This window comes from Procambarus clarkii, chromosome 24 (assembly GCF_040958095.1).
Source record: "Procambarus clarkii isolate CNS0578487 chromosome 24, FALCON_Pclarkii_2.0, whole genome shotgun sequence".
In the NCBI taxonomy this organism is placed as follows: domain Eukaryota; kingdom Metazoa; phylum Arthropoda; class Malacostraca; order Decapoda; family Cambaridae; genus Procambarus; species Procambarus clarkii.
The window spans coordinates 20,883,000-20,898,921 of NC_091173.1; the positions used below are offsets into that span (position 1 = coordinate 20,883,000).

The 15,922-nt window shown below is 41.9% G+C and overlaps 1 protein-coding gene and 1 long non-coding RNA gene across 3 annotated transcripts in view; one reads left to right on the forward strand and one right to left on the reverse strand.

Annotated features, from left to right (window-relative positions):
* The window catches only part of LOC123761630 (asperous), a 33,498-nt gene extending 26,525 nt beyond the window's left edge, over positions 1 to 6,973 (reverse strand). For both annotated transcript variants that reach the window (XM_069330720.1, XM_069330719.1), the window contains exon 1: positions 6,823 to 6,973. The gene's annotated coding sequence lies outside the window, so the exon portion shown is untranslated. The remainder of the gene's footprint in view (positions 1 to 6,822) is intronic.
* A 4,422-nt stretch (positions 6,974 to 11,395) lies between these two features.
* LOC123761873 (uncharacterized) overlaps positions 11,396 to 15,922 on the forward strand; it is a 46,602-nt gene continuing 42,075 nt past the window's right edge. Inside the window, exon 1 of the long non-coding RNA XR_006773271.2 lies at positions 11,396 to 11,572. This is a non-coding gene — a long non-coding RNA (uncharacterized lncRNA). The remainder of the gene's footprint in view (positions 11,573 to 15,922) is intronic.

Consider the following 15,922-nt stretch of genomic DNA (forward strand, 5'->3'; position numbering starts at 1 on the left):
CACCTCTTAAGGGACTGGCAATCACATTGCATTTTTGCGGCTTTAGGTCATGAATGCGGCACCCACGTAACTAACCAGTGGTGTGACCCACGCCCACACCCACGTAATGAGCCAGTGGTGTGACCCACGCCCCGCCCACGTAACTAACCAGTGGTGTGACCCACGCCCCGCCCACGTAACTAACCAGTGGTGTGACCCACGCCCCGCCCACGTAACTAACCAGTGGTGTGACCCACGCCCACATGCCTCCCACACTTCTGACAATCAGGCTTAAATCGGAGGGAACCTAACTACGCGGCAAATTTGTTTTGATTAACTCTAAAAGCAAAATTCTTATAGATATGTGAAATATTTGAGATTTCAATATGCTCTAGCAATATTATTTTTGACAATAATCAATTCAATGTCTTATGACACGTTTTTAATGTGTTACATTATAATATTTGTTTACATTCAACAATAGTTTTATTCTCATGAATAGACAAATTCTTATAATAGAAATTTGTCAACTAAACGACGGAGCTGATATCAGACTAACAGAATGTATTGAAACACTTATGTTATTATATTCATTAAATATTTCACTACGGATTTAATTATGTGTCTTATTTTAATGAAAGGAAATTGATATATGCTATTAATATGTTACATTATTATTATCTTGTATACATGTTATTCAATCTTGTAAATTAAGTCAATATCTTCATGAAGTCAAGTTTCGAGTTTGTATAAATATAAACCAGTTCAACATTAATTAAAATAAATTAGATTCTTCTAATATGATTTTTGCAAACCGAGACCCGCTGCAACGTATCATTTATGAAACACTACGAATGACCCTTATGCTGCCTGTATTAATATTTGGTAATAGTATGCAAGTTTCTTTCACCCTGAATGCCCCTGTTACCTAGCAGTAAATAGGTACCTGGGAGTTAGTCAGCTGTCATGGGCTGCTTCCTGGGGGTGGAGGCCTGGTCGAGGACCGGGCCGCGGGGACACTAAAGCCCCGAAATCATCTCAAGATAACTCAAGATAACTCAAGTGTCTACGGATACCGTAACCCACGTAATAGTGTAGACTGAACGGCCGGTCAGTCAAACCTGCAAACGTCATTGTTGTCTTCTCTGGGCTAATGTACCTTATAAGGTTTGGTTAAGATACGGTGGTTAGGTTGGGCTGAGTTAGGTTAAATTTTGTTTGGCTAAGTAAGCTCGGTTAAGTTTAGGAAGCTACATTAGGTTAGGCTAAGTAAGCTAGGCTAGGCTAGGCAATGTTAGGTGTCTCTAAATAACACAATAACTATCTACCCATGCGCTAGTTGCACTAGCGTTCGGGGAAATTATGCACCAAAATAAACTTATTTCCCTTTATGACGGAGGTGGAAATGTGACAAACCTAACCCGACCGAGCCTAAACTGAGCTAAAACATCCTAACCGAACGGGTTTGACAGTTTGAAGATGAGCTTTGTTGAAGATCTTGTGTACAATTGGACCAAACTACCATTGGAAAAGCAGCTAACAATGAGAAAGAATGTTTCAGACGTCTTGACTGTCAAATAGAAATTGCAACTTTAATAACGTTTAATCCATCTAAATACGTAAACTGCTTCCTTCGTTAGGTAAATAAAATACATAAAACCTTTACCAAAATATTCTAAACATTATACGAGCATAATATTCTGCATTCAGATAAACTCATTAATATAAAGTTATGGAAAACAAATGAAAGCCTAATGGGCTTGGGTTGGACTTGACACGCTTAACAGCTCGGGTTATTAACTAGCGAAGGATCCAAACGCTTGCATTTTTAAATATGATTTTAAAAGTCAGCATAAAAATTTAGTATTTCAATCCCATAAGGCATTGTTTATACAGGACTCCTGCAATGCTCTGCCGCCTTGTGTCAACACCGACCAAATTTCTCTTGCATCTCTGTTAAAAGAGGTGACCAAGATGTGGTTCACCGGGAGACAGCAATACTAATATGTCCACGACTTCTTGTTGTAAAACAAATACAGCTTAATTTGCTCTCCCAAGATGGCTAGACCATGTGTGTGTCTTGGGCACCTGAACACTGATCTTTCATATTGTTACGTCCGCTGTGGAAATATTGCACTTGTAACTGCATAACAATTGGTCATGACAGGGAGTTACTGCTCCGTAATGTTAGGTGTGATGCAAGGTTAAACTAGACAACTCTAGAGACATCTCGCCAGTACTGCATTACTTCAGAAGAGCTGAGGCTGATAAACAAGTCACTCTAAGACACAATTCTCGTGCAAAAACACGTTTGGCAAGACTGATTTTTCTTATTATTTTTTGGGGGCTCTCGATATTGCATGGGCGGCTTTCGTCTCTCACCATGATTGGGGAGTTGCAAGCTCCCAGGGTAATGACAAAGCACATAGTTGAACACAGCAACATGTTTCCACCGCGAGGCTATCACAAGCAATGATAGGCTCGGTAAATTATGCGAGTTTTCGTAGTGGTTTGCAAAACAATATTAATTATTAATATGTGATATTACATCATAATAACATCGTCTAATATTGTCGTATAATATTTGTCATTTGTCGTGAAAAGTGGAATGAATCAACTCATATATATACTTTTTCCTGAAAAGGTCCAGTGTGTCAATTCAGGTTAGTCATTTTCATTCATGAAACATTTCGAGATTTAACACAGTTTAAACAAAAGATTTTGCTTCAGCTATTGTGTATATTAGAAAATTGTAGTCATACGAAATGCAATTAAACTTTAAGGCGATTCGGCCGTAATATTCAGCGAGAGGCGAATTATCTGCTTACGTAGCAAAGCCTAAACAGAATTTTTGAAATATAAAGTCAAAAATGGTTTCGTAGCGCGTCGTATAACAGTTGTAGAACATCTGTATAATCCAGAGTCACACACTTATTACTGAATAACTCTGTCATGTTGTGCGTTCAATAACACTTGGAGCCACGTTAGTATTTACTGCTAATAACTGTCACGCTACAAGAGATAGATCTGCGTCTTGTGTGTAGGTGTGTACTCACCTAGTTGTGCTTGCGGGGGTTGAGCTCTGCTCTTTCGGCCCGCCTCTCAACTGTCAATCTACTGTTACTAACTACTAACAATTCCCCCCCCCCCCCCTCCACAGACACACACCAGAGCTCAACCCCCGCAAGCACAACTAGGTGAGTACACACACACACACAGGAAGCAGCCCGTAACAGCTGTCTAATTCCCAGGTACCATTTACTGCTAGGTGAACAGTGGCATCCGGGATATTCATTAATCTTTTTCGTATATAATCAGCTTTCTAATTAGTGTTATTTTTCAGTTCTTGTCTATTGACGCTACCTTGACCATATAATTATGATAATTTGACAATATGATTTATATAATTTTTTCAAAGTGAGACGACAAATAGTAATATATAAATACATACCAGAAGAAAATCTACTCCCGGTAATTTTCCAAATACAATTTTAATTCACTTACCAAGCGAATCAGTTTAAAGATACTGTCCAATCATAGAGCGCCAAAGCCTGCAAGACCCAATCAGATGATTGATTGATTGATGAAGATGAAGCCACCCAAGAGGTGGCACGGGCATGAATAGCCCGTAAGTGGTGGCCCTTTTGAGCCATTACCAGTATCAAGAGCTGATACTGGAGATCTGTGGAGGTGCGAATGCACCCTGCATGACGGGAGATGTCTCCTTTGTGAATGTGTTAAGATGAAGATGAAGCCACCCAAGAGGTGGCACGGGCATGAATAGCCCGTAAGTGGTGGCCCTTTTGAGCCATTACCAGTATCAAGAGCTGATACTGGAGATCTGTGGAGGTGCGACTGCACCCTGCGTGACGGGAGATGTCTCCCGTGAACACTGCTAACATGTGACGACCAATCAGATGCCTTTTTTTTGGGGCCTACACTAACCACAGTAACCAATCAGCAACCTCCATGTGCCACCGAGAGCCAATCGCGTGGCTGAGCGACCACCTGACGACGAGAACCAATCCCAGACCAGGAGAGACAGAAGAGGTGTTGGGGGGGCAGGGGCACGGGGGGGGGGCAGGAGGGGGGCACAGCTGACAAAAACTTAAGATGTGCGCACGTCTGCACGTCTGCACGTCAAAGTCTGCACGTCAAAGTCTGCACGTCTGCACGTCAAAGTCTGCACGTCTGCACGTCAAAGTCTGCACGTCTGCACGTCAAAGTCTGCACGAGATAAGTATAATTTTTCTAGAACAATACAGCTGCAGTATTCCTGTGTGACGTTATGACATTTTAGATAGAGAGGAGTAAACACAAAGCTAGCCAATAACAGACCAGCAAACGCGATACTGCATAATACAGCCAATGAGCGGGCGAGGAGTGGTAGCCGGTGATCCAGTTAACCAATCATCGCTTGTTGAGGAATCGCCAAGGAAAAAATATATTTTTAAGAGAGTTGGTTATGGAGATTTCAACGAGATGAAAAGTACCAATCTACTGTATGATTTCTTAAGGAAACTAATTTATATGCGTTTCCACAGTTCGCATCTTCACTTCTCGCCGGCATCACCAGTTGTTGTTGTTGTTGTTAAAGATTCGCTACCTGGAACAAAGTTCCAAGTAGCACGGGCTATGGTGAGCCCGTGCATCACCAGTGTTGCAACCCGTCTCTCCTTTTCGTCCAACCCGTTCGGTCCTCCTCCTCCTCCGAACATCGCATTTTGACGTATACGCTACCTAAAGTCCAGAAATTGTACTAGAAAATGGTAGCAGGTCGTGAAACTGACATACTTGTTCCGTTTTCTATTTTGGGTCCTCTGGTAGGTTAGGATAAGGGCAGTTTAGTACGACAGTTTCTTACTTTAGTACGACAGTTTCTTACTTTAGTACGACAGTTTCTTACTTTAGTACGACAGTTTCTTACTTTAGTACGACAGTTTCTTACTTTAGTACGACAGTTTCTTACTTTAGTACGATAGTTTCTTACTTTAGTACGACAGTTTCTTACTTTAGTACGACAGTTTCTTACTTTAGTACGACAGTTTCTTACTTTAGTACGACAGTTTCTTACTTTAGTACGACAGTTTCTTACTTTAGTACGACAGTTTCTTACTTTAGTACGACAGTTTTCTATATATATATAAACAAGTTTGGTTGGATATAAACAGGAGTGGCCTCGCATGGGACAATGGGCCTTCTGTAATTTCTATTGTTCTTAATTCTGCCTCAATTTTCCACCTGTAAGGGACCCCATTAGTGGATCAATTACACTACTGAAACCCTTAAATATAGCTGCCAAATGTTACCTGTATATAAATTCATTTCCATTAAATATCTCCTGTATCAGTGCTCCCATTGTTGCACAAGTCCCATTAGAAAACATCCGTTAGTCTAATTCGAGTGTCTAGTCTTTCCTCCCGCCCATTTATCAACTTCCAATTAGCACTACGACATGTTCTGCGTCTCGGTAGCTCCTGATTGTAATAGGATCATTAAGTCCTCTTCACGCCCTGCTGTTAATACCACCCCATCACCGATTCTCCCCACAATACCTTTTACAGCACTTTGTTCTCATAATCAACTTATCCGTCTGGTATGGTCACATCTTGTGAGTTAGATGAGAGAGAGAGAGAGAGAGAGAGAGAGAGAGAGAGAGAGAGAGAGAGAGAGAGAGAGAGAGAGAGAGAGAGAGAGAGAGAGAGAGAGAGAGAGAGAGAGAGAGAGAGAGAGAGAGAGAGAGAGAGAAAGAGAGAGAGAGAGCACAAACGCCTCATTCGAAACACAGTGAAGCATTAATCTGTCTTTTTTTCCATAAGTGAATCTCTTAAGTGCCTCATATCAGCTTCTACCACCTTCTTCACTGATGAAGGTTTAACCCCCGTCAGCGTGGCAGAAGCCAGGCGGGCAGGGGAGGCCAGATGGTGCAGAGGCCGGAGTGCTTGGAGGCCGGTTGGCGCGTAGGCCGGACCAGATCAAGTCATGGGCGTCGCCCTCTGTTATCAAGGCAAAGTTTCTCCCGCGGCTCTGTTCACCACTATTTTTTAAGGTACCACTTTCGTATATAAATCCACTGATGGAATTCACTCTTCCCGCGATATTCCCGCTCTGTGAAGGTACATCCATGTTCTTATTCGTATCGCGAAGGTACCTGTGAGGGGCACAATGCGAGTAAATAGGGGCAGGTGCACCAGGGGGGTGTGGGCTGGCATCCTTCAACAGTCTATGTCCTCCCACTCACCAGCGCCCACACTCCGCATACGCCCCTTGTGCACCAATCCGGTCCGGTTACAAAATCAACAGCAAAAAGCGAAAGTCATCGGTTTGATAAATTCGCAGATAAGAATGGTACAAGTGATACCCAGTACGATACAGGTGATACCCAGTACGGTACAGGTGATACCCAGTACGATACAGGTGATACCCAGTACGGTACAGGTGATACCCAGTACGATAACAAATTTATCTCTCCTAATAAATAGTTTAATATATCAGTGCCACTACAAGAATCAATGAATATATACAGATTTCCAGTTTTTTTTGACTTAGAACAAGTCGGCTTGGTAACCTATATTTTAATACAATCATTTTGGAGCGACTGTGACGTGTGGTGATGGGCGGTGAGGACACACAGGGGCGGCCTCTCTCCCTGCTAGCCTACACCAAGTTCAGATAAGGTATCCCCCTTTATTATACCAATGAATTTATCTATAAAAGAACACTATCAAAAGCTGATTAATATACGCTAAAATGTAAATAACCATAGCTCATAGCTGGCCGCAAATCGTAGGAGGATAGTAGGTCCCCCTTGCACCGGGCGAGACAGGAGGAGGTTGGTCTTACCTAAGGATCGCCGGGAGAAGTGGTGCGAGTTGTGGCGGTGGCGGCGGCTCTTGACGCTGTGACAGCGGTGCGGCTCCGGCCACCAAGCAAGCCTCGCCAGGGCGTGACCCGCTCCTGCCCTCTGTCTCACTGGCCTCCGCACACTCCCACTTTCCTTCGCCTCGCCAAGAGCTGCCCCGACGACCCACGCCGATCATGCCACCGGAGATGTTTTGGGAAGAATTGTTGATATGTTAAAGGTTACCTTAAAGGGGGTACCGTACTTGGTGATGATCTAACTCAACAACCAAGTTGATGGTATAAAATATGTATGCTATAAAAAGCTCAACGTCAGAATGCCTGTGTGGGCCCACACAAGTGTGCAATACACGTCGGTTACGAAAGGGAATATGAGGATAAATTTCTCAGAACTACAGCACTCCGTCTCCACCTCCATAAGGCATCCCCCAAGGTGACCAGCTCGAGCACCTCTTGTTTCCCCTACTGACTCAGCCCACAGCCCCTGACGTCACTCCTCGTCATTCTGTGCATCAAACTGTCAACTTAGGTCCTTAGGATATAGAATAACGACCGGTAGAAACCTGACCGGAGTGGCCGAGGCTCCCCCGACGAAGGCTCCGAAGGTGAAGGGCCTTCCAAGCGGTTTCCTGCACATGTCGACACATGCTGAGGAAAAGTGAGGAAATGACACAGATCTGTAACACATGTTTTAGGTAACACACTATAGTGTGGGTATTTACAGTAAATAAGCTGCTCTGATATAAACAAATGATACCTGACGTGCAAAGGATGATACGCTGTAGCAGAGCTTAACTTATCAACATCAGTATTCCATTCACTGTAACCTTGGATGCTGGAATGAATATTTCTGTAACAGCTTCCTGCAATTGAATTGCATATATATATATATATATATATATATATATATATATATATATATATATATATATATATATATATATATATATATATATATATATATGTCGTACCTAGTAGCCAGAACGCACTTCTCAGCCTACTATGCAAGGCCCGATTTGCCTAACAAGCCAAGTTTTCCTGAATTAATATATTTTCTCTATTTTTTTTCTTATGAAATGATAAAGCTACCCATTTCATTATGTATGAGGTCAATTTTTTTTTACTGGAGTTAAAATTAACGTAGATATATGACCGAACCTAACCAACCCTACCTAACCTAACCTAACCTATCTTTATTGGTTAGGTTAAGTTAGGTAGCCGAAAAAGTTAGGTTAGGTTAGGTAGGTTAGGTAGTCGAAAAACAATTAATTCATGAAAACTTGACTTATTAGGCAAATCGGGCCTTGCATAGTAGGCTGAGAAGTGAGTTCTGGTTACTAGGTACGACATATATATATATATATATATATGTCGTACCTAGTAGCCAGAACGCACTTCTCAGCCTACTACGCAAGGCCCAATTTGCCTAATAAGCCAAGTTTTCAGGAATTAATTGTTTTTCGACTACCTAACCTACCTAACCTAACCTAACCTAACTTTTTCAACTACCTAACCTAACCTAACCTATAAAGATAGGTTAGGTTAGGTTAGGTAGGGATGGTTAGGTTCGGTCATATATCTGCGTTAATTTTAACTCCAATATAAAAAAATTGACCTTATACATAATGAAATGGGTAGCTTTATCATTTCATAAGAAAAAAATTAGAGAAAATATATTAATTCAGGAAAACTTGGCTTATTAGGCAAATCGGGCCTTGCATAGTAGGCCGAGAAGTGCGTTCTGGCTACTAGGTACGACATATATATATATATATATATATATATATATATATATATATATATATATATATATATTGGTGTATACTGGAAGCAGGTTTTCTTTAATGCATGTCTCATTGAATATGACAGCATATTTCATATTTACTATTTTCTGATTTAGGGCTTCTATCCCTCTTACTAATGCTCTTCCATCAGGGGTTCAGCTGGAAGATTAGTTCACCAAAAGTCATGTTGTTTTCAAGGCGAAGAAAACGAACTGAATAACTGAAGAATGTGTTACACTTCTTATAAAATCACACGACGTTTCGAACCTACATGGTTCATTCTCAAGTGATGTTACAGTACAGAACATTATATTCAATACTAATAGCGGGTCAGGTGAATACAAATGGATCGAACAGTGGGGTCAGGTGTAAACAAAGGGTGTATACATTGGGTAGACATGAAGGAGAAAAGAAGATAAGGACAAATAGGGTACACACAAAGATTAATCAAGCATAGTGGGCGCTGTTTGTCGAGCAGTGTCTTCTATGTTGGTATCTTGACGTTCTGGTCTTGTTCTTACTCTCATGCTGGGTAGAGTGAAGAGTTCCGTAATTTGAGTATTTATGGTAAGTTGTTCTGCTTTTATGTGGAGTGCTTCAAGAATTTGTAATCTTCGTACATCTTGGGTTTTGTCTATTATACAAGTGTTTTTATTCAACATTTCTCTTGCTTGCGTGCTTGCTTGTTTGCTTCCCCCGTGCTTGCGGGGGTTGAACTCTGGGTCTTTGGTCCCGCCTCTCAACTGTCAATCAACAGGTGTACAGATTCCTGAGCCTACTGGGCTCTATCATATCTACATTTGAAACTGTGTATGGAGTCAGCCTCCACCACATCACTGCCTAATGCATTCCATTTGTTAAAAACTCTGACACAAAAAGTTCTTTCTAACGTCCCTGTGGTTCATTTGGGTACTCATCAGTACCAACACTGGTGTGTGTGTGTGCAGAAACGAGCTATTAGCTCTTGGACCCTGCCTTTCTAACCAATCTAGTTTTCCTCTATTATATCTACTACATATATTTCTCTCTAACCTAACTTTTAGGTGTTACTCTCTTAGGTGTGTGCGTGTGTGTGCGTACTCACGTATTTGTGCAGTATCGAGCTCTAGCTCTTGAACTCCGCCTTTCTAGCCGGGGGGTGTGTGTGTGTGTGAGTGCAACTCATCCTCCTAACAGCATGTCGCATTTTGACATATACTCTTCCTAAACCCAAAAACTGTCGTACAAGAAAATGGTCGCGGCTCGCGAAATTGACATAATGTCCCGTTTTCTATCCGTGGCTCCTCTGGTAGGTGGGGATAAGGGCACCTTAATATTCCAGTTTCTTGGCGAGAACGAGCTGGCGTGTGATTGTATACACTCCAGAACATGTACAAGACGAGTGTTATACACAACACGAAAGACAGTCGCGTGAGGCAGCTGATGAAGCAAGAGCTTGAAGCAGACACTAGCAACAAGGCACTTGAGCGCTGGCACAGTGCCACAACAAAGCCAGTCTTAAGACCCAACCCCACCTGGCTTCCCTGGAGAACCTTCCTCCGGAGCTGATGCCAGATGCTGTGGAGAATTCCCCGCGGCGTGAATATTAAACAGATGAGGCTACTGCGTGCAACATGCATTGTAAGTAGATGCAAGCAGACAACGCCATTGTTGCATAGTGAGTTGATCAGGCAGACAGCCTAAGAGCGGCAAATACTGGAACATGACGAAAGCATTGTTACAATCCCGAGAGCAAGAATGTAGAGATTAAGTAATTAAATGGATTCTTGTTATATAGAGTACCATAAATACTTTTCAACTGAGAGAAATAATGGATTGTTCACTATTATCATTACTAACAAATAGCTAACTGCTATACTCCTACAGTTACCCCTAATCTCTCAGTGTATACGCTACGAGTTTACTTTATCTTAAAGTTTAATCAGAACTAAAGAATACTTAATGGTTGGTAATCCACCGAACCTTTCTCTCTCAATTCATCCTCAGACTTGCGTCCAACCTGCAGCTTATCATCCAACAACCCGTCCTCGACTCAAGTACATTACATCAGGTAAGGTTAGGGGTTTAGGTTCTGTTGGCGATTATTTGTATTTGTAGTACGTGGGTGAAGCATTTACAGCGTTGTGGTTCGAACAAAATTCGTCAGTGAAGCACTTGTTCCGGAAGTGTTCGAACAAAATCAGTTGTGAGTCGTGTGTAAACCATTTTTCATTCATAAACAGGGGGTTTGGTGGGTACATGGAATCACTTTTGGGTCTTTGTTTGGAGGACGGGCTGCGCCAAACCATCCCGAATGTTTGCGAATGAAATATCGCATACTCAGCCCGGGCTCGTTACAGCTGCGGCCGACAGCCCGTCCTCATAAACAAATGCCAAAGTCCATTCCATGCACCCGCCAAACCCCCTGTTTATGAATGAAAAATGGTTTACACACGACTCACAACTGATTTCGTTCGAACAGTTCCGGAACAAGAGCTTCGCTGACGAATTTTGTTCGAACCACAACGCTGTAAATGCTTCACCCACGTACTACAAATACCAATAATCGCCAACAGGACCTAAACCCCTAACCTAACCTCACCTATGCCTATATATGCACAATATTTTAATATATTATAATATTAATTCACGTTTTCGATGAACAGCATGTAAAAAATTATCAATGCGTCTGTGGGGTCGACCGCTGGATGTAATGGACTTGAATCGAGTCCTTTTCGATTCGATCGAGAATCGGAAGGGTTGTGTTTTAGCGGCCGGATTAATGAACATTTGACCTTTGTTAGTGAGGACAAGCTGAATTGCGGTGCATTGGACGCGTAGACATGTTGGACGAGTCGCAAGCGTGACACGAGCGTGACACGAGCGTGACACGTCTTGAGCCCAACACCAAAGAAACCTCCCAACAAAACAGCTGTGGTGCTCCTGCCGTAATGTAACAGGTGGATCGGGTAAGGACGCGCTTTGATTCAGTTTAAGGAGAAAGTGTGTCAGAGTTCAGGGTCAAGAGGTCAATTTATGTGAAAAGCATCTTGGAAACTGTTCATCTTGTCGTTATGTAATAGACTCAGTGTTATCTTCCTCCCTGGTCACGGCTGGTGGTTTAAGACGACCTCTGTGGAAGGTAACGATCCGGGGAGGAAGTGAGAGGATTGTTTATTGTTGCAAGTGTTCCTGTGAGTGTTGCTGTGAGTGTTGCTGGGGGCGTTGCTGTGAGTGTTGCTGGGGGCGTTGCTGTGAGTGTTGCTGGGGGCGTTGCTGTGAGTGTTGCTGGGGGCGTTGCTGTGTGTTGCTGTGTGTTGCTGTGTGTTGCTGAGTGTTGCTGGGGGCGTTGCTGTGTGTTGCTGTGAGTGTTGCTGGGGGCGTTGCTGTGAGTGTAATTAGTAAGAGTACGAGTGAGAGCGACAAGAAGGAGAGTGCCAGACGGATAGTCCCCAAGTCCCTCACCAGGGCGGCTCCGGCCCGCTCCCCGCCCTTCCCCCCCCCCTGACCCGCCCACACGGAAACATTTCCACTAATTATATTCAACTCGTCCTCCCAATAGAACGTCGTATATTGACGTATACTCTACCTAAGTCTGAAAATCATCGTACTAGAATGTGGCAGCGGTTCGCGAAACTGAAATATTGTCCCGTTCTCTGTTTTGGGTCCTCTGGTAGGTTAGGATAAGGGCACTTTAGTACGACAGTTTCTTAATATTGGGAGACTTTTGAAGGACGGGGTTATATTATATATTATGTACACAATTTTACCGTAATGATCGTATTAAACAGTTATTTGTAATATTGCCAACAGAGTTAACAAAGCAGGGGAGAGTGTGTTTGGGGTGTCTGAAATTTCCGACACTCCAAATACTACTCCTTGACACAGTAAGATAAGATACGTTGTGTCACGGTATTAATCTAACTAACCATACTAACAGAAGTTCTAGGACATGCGAGGGATGATTGTGTCAGCCACCACATGTACGCGGTGACTATTCTTTTGCCTAGTACTTAATGGAAACTTCGTCTCCAATCTGCTTTCATTTGTGATTGTTATCTTAGATAGAGTTTAAACAATGTTGATAGTAATCGAAAAGTATAAATTCGCATATAAATTAGCCTTTACTACCTTTCACTCATGAATTTGCACCGAAAAATAGTGCCGTAACTATCAGCTGATGAAAAGGGGGCGCTGCGCCACGCGGCGTGAGTTGCTGAACACCTGGACCCAGATTCACGAAGTTCCATGTATTTCTTCGTAAGTAGGTGTGCTACGAAGATTCATAAGTACACACTAAGAAGATGCTCACGTGTGATTCACGTAGGTATTCTTACGAAGATAGGTCGAATTCTTTAACTGAACCTCCTCAGATGATACAGGTCTTTAGGTAATACGGGTACTAACAATCAGTCTAATACTAACAGGTCAAACACTGATTTATCAGTGAGATCTAAGAGTACAGTAAGTATTTCCAAGATACATAAACCAAACACTTCCACACCAAAGTGGAAGCAACAGGGCAGTAAGAACATGCAAGCGGCAAATCTCTCAAAACCTGTAGTTACTGTTTCACCTAAACTGGTGACCCTTAAACATGCTGTGGGCTGGGGAGAGAGGTAAGTCTGTTTTGCCATCAAGATCATTCTTTATATCACCGCACAAGTTATCCTAACCGAGACACCCCGAGTCAGGCGACTCAAGCAGTTGTTACACAGATGCACTAGGTGTCTCAAATCGCATAATGCAAAAAGCTGTGAGACCCCACTGAACACATGTAATAGATGTCGAAGGGGCCAGCATCATGCTGCACTGTGCAAGTATGCTAAATCAAAATTTTCAAATCCCAGGGTGAGAGACACAAATTCCACCCAAGTACAGTGCTGCAAGGTGCGAGAAAATTACAGCGTACGATCACCAGCATCTCAAGTTAATGCAACAGTGTCCACTATCCAACTAGTCAAGAATAAAGGGGCCAAGATCGCCATTCGTGGCTTATTTGATCAAGAGTCCCAGAAAACCTTTATCACACAGAAAGCGGCAGATGCACTTAAGCTTAAACCAGTAACACAGGTTAAATTAAACCTGTCAGGGTTCATGATAAATAGAGGACCCCAAGAATATAAAGTAGTCCAACCACTAGTACGCCTAGACGGTTATGTCCGACCTGTCCAGCCGATAATAGTTGATCATATCCCGTTTGACCTAAATGTTAAGAGTCTAGGGAAAACAGCCAGATTCCTACAGAAAAATGGAGTAAAATTGGCTGATAACAAGATAACGTCTGTCTGACCGCCTCACGTTGCAACCCGCTCTCGCACAAGACGGTACGTATATAACTTATTGTTTATAGTCAATATTTGGCTTATTAATAAGTACTTACGTGATATATTCAAAGTTATATTTTGTTTGCAAGGTATAAACTCTTTATATTGATTTGCTATACACCAGTTTTATTATTAGGAATTTCTTTTTAAGTTTTATTAAACAATAGAGATTTTATACAAAATTTGACAATATCCTGGATTACTTTACAATTTATTTAAATATTTTAGTTTTGTTATATTATTTTTATAAAACTGTTATATCAATATAGGTATAAGTTAAGTACTAACTGTAATTAAGAAACAATAAGATACTTATCTTAACATACTAAGAAGGTTAGGTTAGGTCGGTGTTTTCTATTCAACTTTTCAAGGTAAACTCAAATATTCACAATAAATCAGTATGTCACATATGCACTTACTAATAAGCCAAATATTGACTATAAGCAAGTGCGAGAACGGGTTGCACCGATGTAGGTCTACTAGCAGGGGCAGACTATTACTACCAGTTTATTACTGGGCAGACTAAACAACAGGGAATGAAGAGTGGAAGCCAAGAGTGCAGAGTGTGGTAGGGGAGGGGGAGCAGGGGAAAGTGTGGTAGGGGTGCAGGGAGCAGGGACGAGTGTGGTAGGGGAGGGGGAGAAGGGGAGAGTGTGGTAGGGGAGGGGGAGCAGGGGAGACTTGGGTAAGGGTGAGGGGGGGGGGAGAAGGGGAGAGTGTGGGGTGGAGCAGATTGTGGGGGGGAGGGAATGTCGGATGTCGTGAAGGAGTTCAATTGTCAACAAATAATAACAACAATTATAATTAATTATCAATTATTATCTTATTAGCGCCACTTCAATTACGGTGATTGTTGCAAAATCTGCACTCTGGTTACTGCAAGACCTACACTCTGGTTGCAACATCAACACCTGCACTTTTGGTGGCCAAACTTTTGCCAAAACAAATCCCACGAACTTGCGTATATTTGTTTTCTCTTTATCAAATAATATACAATTTAAAGTCCATATATATATACATAAATACCACAATATATATATATATATATATATATATATATATATATATATATATATATATATAAATATATATTATATATAATATATATTATATATATATATATTATATATATATATTATATATATATATTATATATATATATTATATATATATATTATATATATATATTATATATATATATTATATATATATATTATATATATATTATATATATATTATATATATATATTATATATATATATTATATATATATATATATATAATATTTGGAACCAGCAAAGAAGCCTCTACACCAGCAGGCGCCACCGCATTATGTACTTCCGTTTAATTAACGGAGCAAATTAACGGTGTGCGTGTGTCTGTTGGGAACTGTCACATCTGTTGATTGAAAGGTGGTTCTAGAGAGCGGTAGTCGAGCTGCTCAATTATCTAATTTACGTGACAATATGTGGGTGTGTGTTTTGTTTTGTTTGGACTTTGTAAAGTATAAAGCCACCAGCACCACGTGTTGGGAAGTGCGGACATGTGCGACACAGTGTCACCTGGATTTACCTTCGCCGCCCACTAGTACGGGCTCACCATAGCCCGTGCTACTTGGAACTTTGTTCCAAGTAGCGAATCTTTACCAACAACACTAGTGCGTGGCCGCGACGTCTTGGAGACTGTGGAGATAAGTGGGGGAAGGAAAAGCCCAAATTAGTGGCGAGTTGTAGTAGTATTTACAACACTAAACATGTAAGAAACACTTGAGAGCCACTTGAGCGGAGACAACGACACCCGGTGCATCTGTATGTGAGGTGCAGGTGCTAATGCACTCGCAGTCTTGCATACCTCATACCCGCGGAATGTTGAGGATCACAGCAACTATTGTGTTATCCTGGCGGCGTCCCCATTATGGGGAGTGACCCCTGGCAGGGGGCGGGGGGGGGGGGGGGGTACCGACTCATCATGAGGAGGGGAGGGGGATGAATC